The sequence below is a fragment of the Rhagoletis pomonella genome, unplaced genomic scaffold (genome assembly GCF_013731165.1).
Source record: "Rhagoletis pomonella isolate Grant_MI unplaced genomic scaffold, Rhpom_1.0 Rhpom_scaffold_00005, whole genome shotgun sequence".
Classification (NCBI taxonomy): domain Eukaryota; kingdom Metazoa; phylum Arthropoda; class Insecta; order Diptera; family Tephritidae; genus Rhagoletis; species Rhagoletis pomonella.
The window spans coordinates 4,993,187-5,010,248 of NW_023458559.1; the positions used below are offsets into that span (position 1 = coordinate 4,993,187).

Sequence of the window (17,062 nt, forward strand, 5' to 3'; positions counted from 1 at the left end):
TTTGTTGCTGTTTCTGGTATCTAAAGTGTCAAAAAATAGTAGATTATTTTTAGATATCATAGTGGGCGATGAGAAATATAAAGAAATAATGAAATAAAACAAAATAAAAAATTGGTGTGAGTTTTTTTTATAAATTTGTTTCATTCCAGAAGCATCAATGCATCCTTTCCAGGTCCCAATAACACTACTCAACAATTTTTGATCAACTTTAACCACCAAGAATAATACAACTTTTCTAACGTACAATTCTCTTCTGATTCCGAATATCATAATGGTTTCTCTAGGTCAGACCTATGTACATAGTTTCTGAGATATCGGAGAAAATATGAAAAAAAACAAATAGTTGCGACACAATACATCACATATTTGTTATCCTATCGGTTTAACATCTGAGAGAGATTTGTAAAGAGAGAGATTTTGCCTTCATAGTTATAAATCACACAGTGTTATTAAAAGGCGTCCGTGGCCTTATTTTTGTGCAAGAGGGCCAAGAAATGGGGTTTGAGCCCCAGCATATGCCGCCGGATCTAAACATCGATGGTTAGACCTATTCTCCTTTATGGAATTATAGTATGGTGGCCTCAAATCTTAATCTACTCAGCAAATTACAGAGGATTAGTATGATCTGCATTAGCGGAGTAATCCGGACAACGCCAAATGATGCTTTAAATGTATTTTTGGATCTTCTGCCACTAGATCTAGTGGGTCAGCAGATGGCATCTCTTTCTGCACTTGTTGTGTAGAAACTCTGGTTCCGGATAGAAACTTCGTCATAAAAATCCCAAGCAGGGAGGAGTGGTAAGAAAACTACTATACTCCACCCGGTAGTATAGTAATTTTTACAGACGCTTCAAAAATGAGCGGCGAAGTGGGAGGGGGTTCCTTTCCAGAAGCCCTGCCCTGAGCCGTTCATTTCGACTACCGGACTACTGTAGTGTCCGGACTGCCGCCGATCTCTGCAAGAGATGGCTCAGCAGAACAGTCTAAACCCCCTTTTGGCTCCCGGACATAGGGACATTGAAGGTAACTGTATGGCAGACGAACTTGCGACGGGGGGTACGACCAAGCAGATTCTTCCGGATAAAGAACGCATTGGTATACCCTTCGCCACTTGCAAGCTGCTTTAAGTAAATTTATCTATACTCGCGCGAGCGAAAGATGGATGCAAACTAAGACCTGTCGAATTTATAGGCAAACTTGGCATAGGTGGGATCGAAAAAGGTCTCGAAGCTTATACTCTCTAAAGAGGGAGGATATATTTCATACAATCGGTGCTCTAATGGGTCACGGCCTTATAGGCGGGCATGCAGAACGACTCGGAGTGCATTACCATAGATGCTGCAGAAGTTGCAAGAATTATGAGGAGGAAAAGACAGTTCTTCACCTTCTCTATAAATACTCGGCATTATCGAGAAGCAGACTGCGCTTTCTGGGGTCTCCTTTCTTTAGTGACCTTGACAAATTGGGAGATTTGAATTTAGATGCCTGGCGAATTTCGTCAAGGATTTAAAATGGTTTAGCAAGGGGGAGTGAAAACTCTTAGTCGTGGTATCACAACGGGCCTTCATTTCGTGGCCCTGCGCAGCAGTGGCAGGCACATCTATCTACCAATAAATCACACAAGTGGTTTGGTCATTATAAAAAAAACATGCGCAAAATTAAAAAAATCGTTATTTTTTGTTTAATTATAGATTCGACGGCCTTGAAATCAAGAAAAGTGTTCGGCCGAAAAAAGTTAGCGATGATTTTCGTTCGACAGATTTTACATAGACGAAAACACAAGTTTTGGGTCGAAAACTAGTTTTAGCAACGAAAACATGTTTTCGATGTCGGTACGAACATGGTATAAGAGTACAGTTGCCAGACGTACTGATTTTATCAGCACAGTACTGATTTTTCAACTCTCGTTTTATTGATTTATTTAATGAGTACGGTAATATCCTGATTTTCCAATATTTGACCTGATTTGTACGAACTTTAATTCTGAGCATACAAGTTTATAATAGTGGCCTTTCCACCGAGCTTGGTACTCGATAACAAAATATCTGTACTGTGAAAAGTAAGAAGAAAATAATTTAATTATAGTTGACATGTTTCAGATAATGTCTGATATGCGCAAGAAATTGGTACAGCATAAAAGCAACTGTTTTATGGGCATATCGCCGAGTAAATAGTTACATACCAGGTTGCGATAATATGATGGAGTATAATTTATTTAAAAAGAGGGCTAACGTGTTTTTGTCGAATGTTGTTAGTTATCTCGAAAATAACTTTCAGTTTAATAAAACAAATTTGAATAACAGAATGGCTTTTCCCTACAATTTACAATTCTTTTTTCTCAATTTACTGACATTGTAACAGAGTTTACCATAAAGGAAATCTCGATTTCTTAGACTATTTTTAGCGAAAGGTTAACTTTCAATGTTTTTCGCAGTTGAAAAAAGTTATTTAAGTCATGAAGAATTATGGAAAAGGCTTAAAATAGTGGTACGTTTCCAGAGTTTGAATAAAATGTACATATAATTCTGTTTTTTCAATACCATACTCAAACGAAGCAACTGAGAAAGTATAAAGTTTGCTTCCTGGTACAAAGAGAGAAACCGACTTCTAATTAAAGTGTTTGAAAGTCAACTCTAAATTAAAAATAATTTTTCAACGAAATGTAAATAATTCTTTCACTATTTAAACACTGAAAGTGGAAATGATCTCATTACTGCTATTCACATATGTCATAAATATTAAATAATTTGTTGGCTCCTGTATGCAATAATATTATAAGGGCATTTTATACTACATGTTAATGTGTGCCCTTGTTAAAATGAATAACATTTTTATTTTTTGTGAACTACATTTTATTTTCATACCAAAATATTCCTAAAAACAAGTACTCTGGCTCTTTAAAGTATATTCTGTTACTTACCTTCACAATTTTGCTTTGAATAAAAAAGTACATAAAAGTCATGATGCAATAAAGGTGATGTACGTAGCATGATACAAATATTTAAAGGTAAAACCACTCGCTCAATTCGTCTGCCATTGGGTTTTTTTGACGTTTGCTAGCATTTTCAGTTTTCTCTCTCGAAATGTTTCTAATGTCAAAGAAATTCAAAATAAACAAATGAAAATTTATGATTTGAAATATTTATTTATTCAGAAGTTGAAAAAAACTAAAAGAATTGGAAACGAAAAATTAGTTGCTGCTTTAACGGCTGCCCAAATTCCTTTTCTTCTGCAAGCAAAGCAATCTAAAGATCCTCAAGTTCCCGCAACTATCGTGTATACAGCAAAAATGGATCGAGGTTTGTGGTGTTATGAAAACGGATTTGCCACAGTGCCCCTATGTATGCTCGACTCATTTTTTGCCACACCACCTCACCCAATGTAAGCACAAGATAGTTCTTTGTAAAAGTGCAGTGCCTTTAAGGTAAAATATCTTCAAATGCATGCCAAAAGCTTCGCCTTAATATGCCATTTATTTATTTACATATGTATGTATATTAAAATTTTGTTGTTTCGTCAGAAATATATTTCTTTTCTTTGGGTGAAAATAAAAACAAACAAATGCGAAATGACGGCGAGAGAAATTTTCAAAATGCTAGCAAACGTCAAAATTCCTAAAGTTGGCTCTCAGCGATTGTACCTTATAAATATTTTTATCATGGCATGATGCAATAATGAAAGGTGTTATACGTTGGCAACTTCTCGCTCTAATCCGCCATCTTGAACTACCTTAGGAGAAACTGTGTTGTTTCTTTGCTAATTTCACTGAACATTTCCCAAAATATTAGAAAAAAATTCTAAACAAGCTACATTGATTCAATTTTCGTTGTTCGTTTTGTTCTTATTCGCTGACATTTGTTTTCTAATTGCTTGAAATTTGGTAAGTATTGTAATAAAACCGATTTATTTTACAAATTAATTATAATTCTGCATTTATTAGGTAATTTCCTTAGTGTTTTCCTGGCCGACCTGTGCTGGTATTGTAATTAAGAGCTAATACACGTAAGTTACAACATATTATTTTGACTTCATTGATGAACCATTCCATTTGCAGCATTCTCTGGTGAACTGCAGCTGCGGCCGAATTTGATTGTGTGCATCATCCTGCAGATATTTTGAAGTAAGTTGGAACCAGCTCTTTGTTATTTCAAAACCTAATGAACCATTTATTCGCAGATTTTGTGGACGCTTCTGTTGTGCTGCGTTCCTGCTCCGCCCGTGTTTTATAGTGTTGCGTCCCTGTTGCGCCTTTGCAATAGTGTGTGCGTTGTGCTTTAGACACGTTGAAGTAAGTTGAAACCAGGTGTTTGTTTGTTAAAAACCTAAAAAGCCATTCATTTGCAGATTGTTTATATGCTTCTGCTGTGCTGCGTTCCTGCTTCACCCGTGTATTAAATTGCAGCGTTCCTGTTAACATAAGCATCGTCGTTTAAGTACAAAACCGCCGTAACTGACATTTGATGCTAAAAATTGGATTTGCTCACACAAGTTCTTGGCTCAATCCTTATCCATTCTTCCTGATACATACTAGCCAAAAATGCGATTGCTTTTTAAAAAAAGATAACCATTTTGAAATATGAGTGTTTTCACTCTCTAGAAAATAATGTATGCAACCTCGCTGGGTTTGCATTATCTTGATACGCGGTTTGGCATTTTACTGATACACGGTTTTGTACTTTAAACGACGATATGTAGATGTATGTACATATATATCACATATATTGACTTAGATATGCATAGACAATTAATGTGTACATAATTTTTTTTATGTTGAAACTAGATATGTATATAGTATGTTATTATTATTATTCGGTTCAAAAAAGTCCTATCTCAAATGAAAATACTTTGAAAATGTGCTCAGATAGGGCGTTTTTGGATCGCCAGCTGAGATAGGGTGTTTTTGAACCGAGTTCTGAGATAGGGCATTTTTCAATCAAATCCTAAAATAGGGCGTTTTCCAGCCAAATTTTGAATTAGGGCGTTGAAAAGTTTTCTGATATCGAGTGTTTTCGACCTGGCTGCCGAGATAGGTCGATATTCCACTCAGCCATGGATAAATAGTCGCATTTTTCGGTATATGGAAGACGATTAAACACGATTTGTTATTATATCGATTCTAAAAAATCAAAGGTAATTTTTAGCCACTTCCAACTTGCATATAATAAGACTAAAATTGAAGGGGCTATAAAACTGAGTGCTCAAAAAAATTCTAAGACTTCTGAGAAAAAAATGTGAATTTTGGGTGAAAATTTGTTGTATTTTTTGTAGTTTTCTACGAAGTTTTAAAATTGGGTTTTTATGGGTTTTGTTAGAAATTGAACTTTATTTTTTTTGTAAATTCTTAGAAATAAATTAACATGAGAGGGAAATAATATCACTTTGAAATAGGGTTGCTATTGATATGACCGATACTGTATGTATATAATAAATTTTGTACAATTAAAAATCAAAGTGCATTTACTAAAATGAACACAACGTATTAATTATAAATTCTGAAATATATTGTTAATTTCAAAAACAAATAAATAATTTGGATGTACGTGAACTTGGGTAATGTATAATTGTTTATATGATTCCTCAAAGTATCCCTTATATAACACTGTGGAACACAACAAAACCTTAGTGCGAATATATCAGGTTTGATAGCTGTTGGCATACGAATAATGCCTCATACTCAGATTTACTAGATCAATTCGTGTTCTCCGAGAAAAAAAATTTTCACGATCCAAAAATCTGAAAAATCTTTTTTCTCCAAATTTTGAACATTTATCGTTTTTGGCCTATATTTTATGGCAAATACCATACAAAGCAAATATAGGCCAAAAACGGAGAATTTTCAAAATTTTTAGAAAAGAATTTGGCCGCTATACTCAGATTTTTGAATCGTGAAATTTTTTTTCTCGAGAACACGAATTGATCTAGTAAAACTAAGTATGAGGCATTATTGGTATGGTCAACAGCTATCAAACCTGATATATGCGCACAAGAAGCCCATTTGAAAGAGGGGGACAAAATATCACACGTAAATTAATTCCTCTATTTGGCCTGTACAATATAAGGGAAACATTTCAAATTCACAAGGGATAATTTTCTTAGTGATGCGGCTTATAAAAGGAGTTATATATGCCATACTGTTCTAGCTGGGTATTATCAGCTCAAAAATTTTAAGCAAATTATCATATTCCTGTGAATAAAAACGCGCCTTATTTTATTATTTTAATTATCTACAACTTTATGAGACTACCAAGCCATATATATACCTATTCAGATAATCGGAACGCTGTTGAGAAGGCATAAAATTTAGTACTTTTTCAACTAAAGGGCTTTTTTTCTTCCCGTTTTTCTTGTACTTCCAAAATACAATATTGACCTAAGGTAGTTCGATTTCGGGCTGTCACAACGTACAACACCTTTTATTATTGCATCATGTTATCATGGTACGTAGTGACAGCTCGCTTCGCTACTGCCTTAGCTCAACGTTGTATTTTGGAAGTAGAAGAAAAACGGGAAGAAAGTAAGGCCGTTTTGGGGGAAAAAGTATTAAAAAAAGTATTAAATTTCATACTTTCTTAAAAAAACATTCTTATTTTTTATATTATCGCATTGTAATAGTATATAATTAGTAATACGATAAAATACAATTTTTTTCTGGAATATTAAAAATTAGTTCATAACTAAGTGCTCGTTTATTAGTTTCTTACCTTACCGGATATATAACTCCAAATAGGATTAATATTGACGAAGAACAGTTTTACTGAGGTAAACGAACAGATTTGCCTTCATTAAATTCGGTAATGTTGCTTTTATTAAAAATATTACATACATCTTATTACATTAAACGAGCAATTCTTGTATATATATACATATATATATATATATATACCCATAGCGTTCTCGGAAACGGCTCCAACGATTTTGCTGAAATTGTGTACACAGATAATATTTTGAATTTTGAGGTTATCTGAATAGGCCATATCTCCGAGAAGACTCGTATAAGGTTGCCACCTAATCGAAATTAGTTACAAATTAATTAGAACATCACAATATGGGTACCATATGGAAGGCATTTTAAAGATCCCTAATTCAAAAATATTTTAATAGGGTTGCCACCTATTTTTAATTGCATATTTAATTTTTTGTTTAGAAAAAAAGGTAAAATATTACTATTCATGGGTACCAAGAGAAGGTTCTTAAACAATGCTTTCTCTATATACATATATTTTATCCCTTAGAATAATAGTGTAAGGTTGCCACATATTTTCGATTCTACACAATTTATCTAAAACATCGCAATATGGATATCAAATGAAAGCTGTTGTTGAGGACTATGGTCAGAAAATATTTTCTATCAGGATTTCCACGCTTCTATGTAATACACATTTTTATTTTGTTAATTTCAATGAGCATTTATTTTTATATATACACAGTACATATACGCTCAAGGTATGTACCAATCATTACAGCTTATTTCGGAATAGGCAACCTAAATTTTGGAGTAAGAAATTTACTTAATAGATATCGAAATCCATTTTTTCCAAAATATTTTTTTTAAAGGTATCCAGATCTTGAAAAATTTAAAAAGTACCGGGGCAAAGCTCGGTCAACCTGGTACTATAACTTAAAGTGCGGTTAGACGTGCCAGTGCAAACGCTGATATGAAGTATTTAAATATTAAAGCATTAGATATTTTGTGATTGTTTTGTGCGCGTTTTAGCTAATTTTTCAATGCAGTAATTTTATTATAAGCATAAAATGTCTGGCCGCTTAGTTGAAAGTGAAATTTTCTGAAAATTCTTTGTTACTTGTATTTAGTTGCGTTCCCTCGCCATAAGTTGCAAGATTTTACTAGATTTATATTATGTCTTAATTTCTTATTGAGGTATTTGACTCGCTCAATTACATCAAACGGTGCAGATATTTCGGGCAGGTTTCCACCAGAGTTCCATTCATGGTATTGAATACCACCTCAAGTTCTTTTATTTTTGTTAAAAAATCACAGGAATAACAATACACACAAACGCTGGGCGAGGTAGCACTTGAGCAGTAGCAGCAACAACACACACTAACGCTGGGCGAGGTAGCACTTGGGCAGCAGCAACAAGAAAAGCTATGTATGACCTGCAATGCTAAAATTCACTCGATACGTTTTATTGTTATTAAATGCCCATTATAAACTTACTTGGAGGTATTTAAAAATATTCACTCGCACTCGGGTGATGCAGCACTTGGACAGGAACAAAACGCACTAATGCAGGACGATGTAGCACTTGGGCAGGGACACCACAAAACTCATTCGCACTCGGGCGGTGCTGCACTGGGGCATGAACACAATATAAACGAATTAAAACCTGTAATAGGGCTACTTATTAATAGTTTTCTGTGAAATAAATAATTAAAGACTCGCTTACAACTTACTTGAACGTGTTGATAGAAGTGAAATTATAATTTAATTGAAGAATAATTGGATTTAATAAAACATTTACACAAATTCACGAAATCAGGAAAACAAATGACAGCGAATATGAACAAAGCAAACTTCGAATAATGAAGCAGTGTTGCCTACTCAGTATTTCGTCAACTTTATACTACTATTCAGCAGATCCCTCTCAAAATGAGAAAAGAGATCACACGGTTTTTCTAAGGCAGTCAACATGGCGGATTTAGAGTGAGAAGTTGTCTATGTACATCACCTTCTTTTTTGCATCATGCATAAAACTACTGGGCATGAATCACGTAACTTTGAAACGAATGTCGTTCAAACGATACTGACAAAACGATGTCGTCAAAACACTGATTCATGCATTTATTTTGCTGTTACATGCTACTGTTACTGTTACGTGAAGCAAAACTGGAATTGAGTGGACGATATCGCACAAACGATCGAACAATTTTTGGTTATCATGAAATAAGGCAATCTCAGCACGATATCGTCCAGACGATTGTCGTCATACGTGATTCATGCCCAGATTTTTATAGCATGGAAAATTCTAAGGTACATCATTCTAAGTAACAGCAGAATTAAGTTTATTTAAATTGCAATTATGGATGTGGAAATTAGTTTTTCGAGCTATTCAACAGTTTTAAACAGAGATCGAAAATAACCGTCACCAAGTGTCTTGTATGGTGTTTACCACTGGCACAAACACTCATCACTCAAGAAAAGAGTGTTTCTCCACGTGGCATATCACTCTGTGCGATCTTTTTGTATTTTCCGTTGTGGGTTATTTATCAACTGTTTAAGTGTCTTAATTTGTGGGTTATTGTAAGACTGAAAACTGTAAGTGGGCGTACATAAGTGGAAGCAAAGCGTTAGGCATTTCTTTACACGACATATACGTACACATACATGTGCGAACATATATGACAAAGAAGAGAGCGTACACATTCAGAATATGATACACCGAATATAAGTTATTTTATTTCATTGATAAAGAAAAGGATAAAGGCAAAGGTAAAAAAAAAAACAAAGATGCTTAAAGATAAATGCAAAAATTAAGATCAAGGTAAATTTAAAAATTTTATTATAAATTGAAAGAAAACAACTACGCGGTTCGGACGTGTTTGCATATCGCTCTGACTCTTCCTATATTTCCGGCATAATCTGTGTGGTTAAAATTTATTTTATCAAACATACTTGTTTATACTCAAGTGCGGCTTAAATTTGTGCTACGTTTCTCGTGAATACTGAGTGTGGCGCCCTGCAATTATTAATAAATAAAATTTAAATAAATTGTCGGCATTTTTTGTTTGTGTCTGTTCTGCTATGTCGCCTACTGCTGCCTCGTCGCTGAAACGTCGGTCGAGCAAAGGTTCTCCACCGAATAAAACTGTTAAGCTTGACGAAAGTGTCACTCTTATGGCTGTTTATCACAAAATGAAAGAGCTAGAGAAGAGAGTTCATCAGCAGACAGAACAGTTGTGCCTGCTTATCGAGTGTCCCAACCAAACTAACTGAGGTTGAAAACAAGCTGTCGAAACGTATTGATGAGGAGATATTGTTGCTAACAACCACACTAAAGGAGACATCTACACGCATTGATGTGTTAGAGGAGCGTGTGCAGAAAGCTGTGGCTGAAATTGCGTGCATATCTGCGTTAGAGGAGAGAGTGCAGATAGCTGAGACTGAACTTGCTCACATGAAAGAGGAGATCATGAAGAAAACACAACAAACAGTGTTGCCAAACATGGGTTTTTCCTACCAAAACTGGTAAGTTTTTTCCATTTGGTAGGTTGGTAGGCTTGATTGGATTTTGGTAGGTTTCGGGACAATGTGTAATAGTCCAAACATTTTAGCAACCTTTTTTACACGAATATTTCACCGGTGCGTTCGTATAACGGCGGCCGCAAACATGTAAATAAAACTGATCCCTAAGTACAAATTTGTACCCTTATTTTTGCCAATATACAATACGAACATCGATATATCGTCACCTAAGGGCGAAACGGTGCCAAGTCTATTTTTTTTTAATTCTTCAGGAGAGACGAAAAATCGATTTAGTTTCGTATTACCTGCCATTCTGGATCAAAAACCAAACTTTGAAAAAAAAAACGGACTTGGCACCTTTCCAGAAAAGTCTGCCAACGGGCTCGTACCCAAACCCAATCGTAGAAGGCAAATGAGGCCAGAATAAATATTATGTCGGAGCAGGCAGCGTTAAAAGCGTTAGAGTCTTTTAAAATGGCATCAAGGCTTGTAACGCTGTGGGGAGTTCAGGGACATGAAGGGTTTGTAGGTAACGAAAGGGATGACTATCTCGCAAAGCGTGGAGCCCAAATGTGTTTGCATGATCCCAAGCCATTCTGCGGTACATCCAAATGATACACTGCAGACCTACTTAGGAGCTAGCTGGGAATAATCTCAAATTACTGCCGACTGGCGGAAGTCAAAGGGAATAAGAAAATCAAAGAGATTCATAACTCTTTCCAGAAGGAACTCCGAAAGACACCTTGCACTTATAACTCTTACTGGCAACGTGACAGCACCCTGCAAGGTAACGTACCGTTTGAATTAAATGGGTCTTTCTGTAGAGATGGACTGTAGGTTTTGTGGGCTGGTGAAGGAAACCCCAGAGTATATTCTGTGCCTATCCACGAAGTATGAACCGTAGATTGATACACCTTGGAGAACTATTCTCTTCTCCATCTAAAGTTTGGAACATGGCTTCATCCAAAGTGCTGAGCTTTTAAATAGGTTGGAGTGATTACAATTACGATTTAGCACAATATATATTCTTTGGTCGCAGCGCGGGTATCTCCGACGTAATAATAATAATAATAATATCGTCACTAGACACGAATAAAGACACTCGGGTGTTTTGACGACGAAAAAAAAAACGTGAAAATATGTGAGGGAAAAGACGCGTGAACATGGATTCAACATCAAAAACTCATTGGGAATTCGTATACTGTTACACTCGCAAACGAAGTTGACCGCGAACGTAAGTTTATGCGTCTTTCTTCGCCGTCAAAGAGGTAAACGCGGCTGTCTTGCCGTCCCCTATGTTAAGAGTCTTTCTTCGCCGACATTTTTTTACGAGTCTTTTTTCGCTGTCATCTTTTGAGCTCGCGTCTTAATTCGTATCTAGTGATGATGTGTATGTATGTGTAAAGTGACATAAATTTGGGCAAGTCTGTACAGTAAAATGAATCGTTATACGCAATTAATTTTATTTTATTTTACTAGCTGTGTTTTAGTTTCACTAAGGGTTATGTTAGCTATGTTTTCATAAATTTGACATTGCAAAAAAAAAATTAAAACTCAAAAAAATGTTTGGTAGGTTTTGGTCGGTTATGGTGGGAAATTTTGGTAGGAACAAAAGTTTGTCTGTGGCAACGCTGACGACAAAGAGCTCCTCCTGACATTGCTGCTGACGCCGTTGCTTTTGGCGCTCCGTACATAGAAGGGGAAAATTTGAAAAGCATATTTAATCAGGTCTGTCTCTCAATTGATTTCTTGGCTCCCCAGATTAGAGACATTTTCCGCATAAGGCCTGCAAGTGCTGACACTAATGGTACGATTGTGATCAAATTTCACTCGCCACTCGATCGCAATCGTACTCTCCGTGCTTTTGGCGAATACCGCAAGCGTACTAAGTCAGCCGTTCCCCTGCAACCTCTTGGCAACAAAGGTAGTTTTTACATATTTGCGAGTCTTACCAAAGAGAATCGGCTTCTACTTCAAGAGGCTATAAAACTGCGCCGCGAGGGAAAGCTTCAGTCTGCCTTCCCTTTTCGTGGCTGTGTACATGTTAGGAGTATTGGTGATAAAAGTAGCTCTCCCATTAAAATAACGAGCAGCTCTGATTTGGAGCGATTTCGCTAGTATTTTATACTCTGTTGTGTTTGTTTGTATGTTATTTATTTTTGTTAGTATTAAATGTAATGTAAAGATAACGCAGCCCTCTGTTTTTTATTTTTCCATTTTAACTCGCTTTTTCTGCCTTAAAGTTGTTTTTCTTCTTTGTTTTGTAAATGAGTGTAAACTACAACAAGATGAATAGCGTTGAGGACAATGGTCTTGCAATGCTCAATATCTTGTGTGGTCGACAAAATTGTTTTAATGTTGTGCATTTTAACGCCCGTAGTCTTAATGATGTAAAGATGGATGTTATAAGAGCAGTGTTTGAATTTTCCAGTGTCGATGTATTTGTGTCTCGGAGACGTGGTTCAGACCTGGCATGAAGGACTTTCATTTCGACATCAATGGTTATACACTTTACAGGACAGACAGACAGATTAAGAAGGGTGGTGGTGTTGCTATATACTGCAAGAAGTGTTTAAACACTCGATTAATTTCAACAACGCCTTGTGGTACTACTGAGTATCTGCTAGTTGAAGTGTCCAGTTCATCGTCTAAAGTCCTTTTGTCATGTGTTTACAACCCTCATAAATGTGTCAGTGTGAACGAATTTTTTACTATGTTGTCCACTGTCGCCACCGATTATGATAATTTTATTGTCTGCGGGGATTTTAATGTAAACCTTTTATGTAGTGACTTGTCTAGATCCCGTTTGCTAGATGATGTCTCCAGTGTTGGTCTATCCTTGGTTAACTTGTCCGTTCCCACTAGATATGGTAATAACTGTTGTCCTAGTCTACTGGATTATTTCCTCGTGTCTGATTTGTCTATTGTCCTGAAATTTGACAGGTTTCAATTGTCTCTGACCACGACTTAATTTTCTGTGCTTTCAACTTAAATTTTGACCACCACAGTGCAGCGCTCGGTCCATCCATTTTCCTGACTATCGTAAATGAGAAATTGCGTTTTTTAAATGACATCATTATAAATTTGTTTAGAACACATGTGCCAATTCGCAGCATTCAAAACCGATCTACCTCATGTCCTTGGTTCACCAAAAAAGTTCGCGCTATGATTGTCAGACGCAACAAACAATACTCTGTATGGAAGAAGAACCGGAATGACTTAAATTGGTGTGCTTATAAACTTGTGAGGAATGAGACAACTGCCTTAATAAAACGCGAAAAGCGTATGTATTATAGTAAAATGTTGAATCCTGTGCTTCCGAACCATGTTCTGTGGCGTAATTTAAAAAATTTGCGTGTACATGTCAGTGACAGTCCTGACTGCTTACTCAGCCCTGAAGACCTCAACGAGGCATTTGTAGGTCGTACCACCACTTCCTCTTGTGATAGTATTCCCACTGCATCCTATCCTCTGCCTCCTACATTTGCTGGCCAAAAAGTCTTTGGATTTAATACTGTATCAGAAGTTGCTGTAGCAATATGTATAAACAGGATACGCTCAAACGCAATTGGGGAAGATGGCATACCTATTAAGTTTGTTAAAATAATTGCACCACATATATTGCCTACTCTGACTCATGTCATCAACCATAGCATCACTACCTCGTGTTTCCCTGATATGTGGAAAGTTGCAAATGTACAACCAATTGCTAAAATTAAGTCTGCGTGTAGTCCCTGTGATTTTCGTCCCATAAGTATTTTACCTGCACTGTCTAAAGTCTTTGAGTCATTGATATCCAACCAAATTCAAGCGCACATTAGTGAATTTAATTTGCTATCTCCGTTTCAGTCTGGTTTTAGAGCAAGGCATAGCTGCTCTACGGCTATCCTAAAAATTTCAGATGATATAAGAATACCTTTTGACAAGACGAGTTAACCCTGTTATGCCTTCTTGACTTTTATAAAGCTTTTGACTCTGTGAACCATAAATAACCTTCTGCGCATGAAATTGAAAAATTATTTTGGGTTTGGGAATTCTGCAGTGCTACTCATGCAGAGTTATCTGGTTGGCAGAGCTCAGCGTGTTAGAATCGGCTCTCAGTCATCTACGCTAAAACCACTACTTGCTGGCGTCCCACAAGGTTCAATATTGGGACCGTTATTGTTTAGTTTATTCATAAATTACATTTTTTATATTTGCCAGCATGTGGACATGCATGCATATGCTGATGATGTACACCTCTATCTTTCAGCAAATTTCGAGAATGTAGATGAACTTTGTTTTAAGTTTAACAATGACTTAGCATCCAGCTCTTCCTGGGCATTGAGAAATGACCTCCGCCTTAATAGTGAAAAATCATATGTGCTACCTATTTCTAAGAAGCACAACAACTCAGATGTTCCGCAACTATTTATTGCCGGTAGTTGTCTCAAATTTGTGTCAAATCTTGGCTTTATTATTAACTCTAGCCTGCATGTGACGACCACGTAAACTCTGTTGTCAGCAAAGTGTACAGCATTTTAAGAAATTTGAGAATGAGTGCCGCCTACACTCCGGTTGACGTTAGGAAAAAACTTGCGTTACAGTTAATGTTACCGATCATATGCTAACCCGTACTTGTCTACAGCAAATTGAATTCTCAATCTGCCGATAAAATTGATGTTATGTTTAACCACATAACACGCTACGTATTTGGATTAGCGAAATATGACCATATCTCTGGGTGGAGGTCGCGTTTGTTGGGTTGTGAAATCTCCGAGAATTGGAAAGCCAGGAATTGTATATTTCTATGTCGACTTTTGCTAGATAATGCTCCTAGCTATCTCTACAATAAATTAATTTTCCCTAAATCAGCTCGAATAAACGCGATACGTACTTTCGCTGAACCAAATATTTATTTATTTTCTGTGAGTCTGGGTTTCGCTATCTAAATGTTTAACTTTCTCTTGTCATCTGTGTTGATCTTTGCTACATATGTATAATGTGATATATATTTTATTTTATTTTTGTTTTAAGTAATCTGTAGGTATTTTATTTTACTGGTATTTTTAATCTCTGTTTTGTACTATAACAGATCTATGATCTTATTGTACTAATGCTTTTTCTCTTAATAAATGAAATGAAATGAAATGAAATAAGGGAAAAGGTGAAAGGGAATATGTAGATGTAGCAAATGATAAAGATAAATATTAAGAAAAAGATCAGGATGAGTAAAGATGAAGATAAAGGAAGAAAGATTAAAATAAAGGTAGTTATAAAGAAAATGATATAGAGTCACAGATTTGATATGTTTCTACGCACTTCTATGATATCCTGCGTACACGTTCGTGGGTAACCGCGCTCTAACACTTATTTTTTCTCTTCCAGCGATAAGTGTCCGTGTCCAACAGCAACGGAAAGAGATATTCAAATAATCCTTTTCCACTGAGAGGAGCACACATTTACAAAAAATAAACCACCTGTTCTGTTTTGTAGGTTATTTTTTCTCTTAAATAATGATTATTATTTTGGGACACTTTCAAAGTGGAGAGGGATATTGTCGAAATCTGTTTTTTTTTTTATTTCACATATTTTCAATTTTTTCTGGTATATTTTTGACCTATTCATCGGTAAGATTATTAGTAAAAAAAGTAATAGTACCGGTTCGCCAGGTCTTGAAACTAGACGCATGTTTTAGAGAATTGTATGTAGTTTTCGAATGTATGTATAATTGGATCATTTCGCGGAGCTTTGCAAATATATGTAATTTTCGATTTTCAGCTTGTTTTTGCAAAATTTCGCGAAAAGAAATTTTCGAACAATGAAAAAATCACAGCAAACATTGGGGAAAAAAGGGAATATTTACAATTATATAATTTTAAAGTGTGACCTTTGCTTTTCTGAGATTGGAAAGCAGAAAACAAAAATTAACCATAATTCCATCACATTTAATGACTGGGCCCACATTTTTTGCGAGTTGTAGACGCTATAGTTCTCCAATCTTCCCCATATTTTACATTTACGGTTTTATAATAAAAGAGAGAGTACAAACTAAATTTTATCGGAATTGGATAAATTTTAATATTTCCGTCCACAAGAGTGGAGGGCGTGGCAATTATCCTATCTTTACCAAACTACATAATTTCTCATTCCTAAGTAAAGTTAGAGCACATGTCAAGTTTCAGCGAAACCGGCGCAGGTTAATTATTATTTCCATCTGACTCCATATAGGCGAAACACTGTGCGTCAGATAGAAAAAATAAAAACGCCACTTTAAATAAAAGAGTAGGTTTCAAACCCATTCATTTAATATTTATTTTATGGTAGGAGAGCTTCTCAAACAATATAGAAGCAATTTTTTCGATTTAAGTTGTTAAAAAGTAATGAATATCTAAATCCGCAGGCCAAATCCCGCGATCCCGGGATTTTGATAATGACATCCTGAAAATCTGGGATCGGAAAAAGCTGAAAAATTAACATCCCTAATTACAATATCAAAATAGCCTCCTTATCAAACGCATTTGCAAAGCTTTGTGTTTTATCAAACCAGTTTTGAGCCTATCATATCACTTAATCGTGTGTGATTTCGCATACGTGTGTAATAAATGCACTAAAGAATGTTAAACGCTGTTTTCTAATAGATTTTTGGCAAAAAAAAATTAATAAAGGTTTTTATAAAGCTTTACTCAAAAGTCTTATGTGAAAGAAAATTTTAAGTTATATAAAACTAGGTCTACACTTTAAAAAGTGCATGTAAAACTACATACTGCTGAAAAGTGTTTATTTTTTAACCAGAATATGTATAAATATACACATAAGATGTTTAAAATATACACATAAATATAGACATTAAATGTTTAAAATTGCAGATATTTTGAA

The 17,062-nt window shown here is 35.5% G+C and overlaps 1 protein-coding gene and 1 long non-coding RNA gene across 3 annotated transcripts in view; one reads left to right on the plus strand and one right to left on the minus strand.

Annotated features, from left to right (window-relative positions):
• LOC118738657 (transcription factor AP-2-epsilon) overlaps positions 1-17,062 on the minus strand; it is a gene marked incomplete at its 5' end in the record, with an annotated part of 341,438 nt that overhangs the window by 30,883 nt on the left and 293,493 nt on the right.
• LOC118738658 lies at positions 3,826-4,820 on the plus strand. The gene is made up of 5 exons (XR_004992919.1): positions 3,826-3,880; positions 3,941-4,002; positions 4,055-4,120; positions 4,177-4,288; positions 4,345-4,820. It is a non-coding gene; the product is annotated as an uncharacterized LOC118738658 (long non-coding RNA).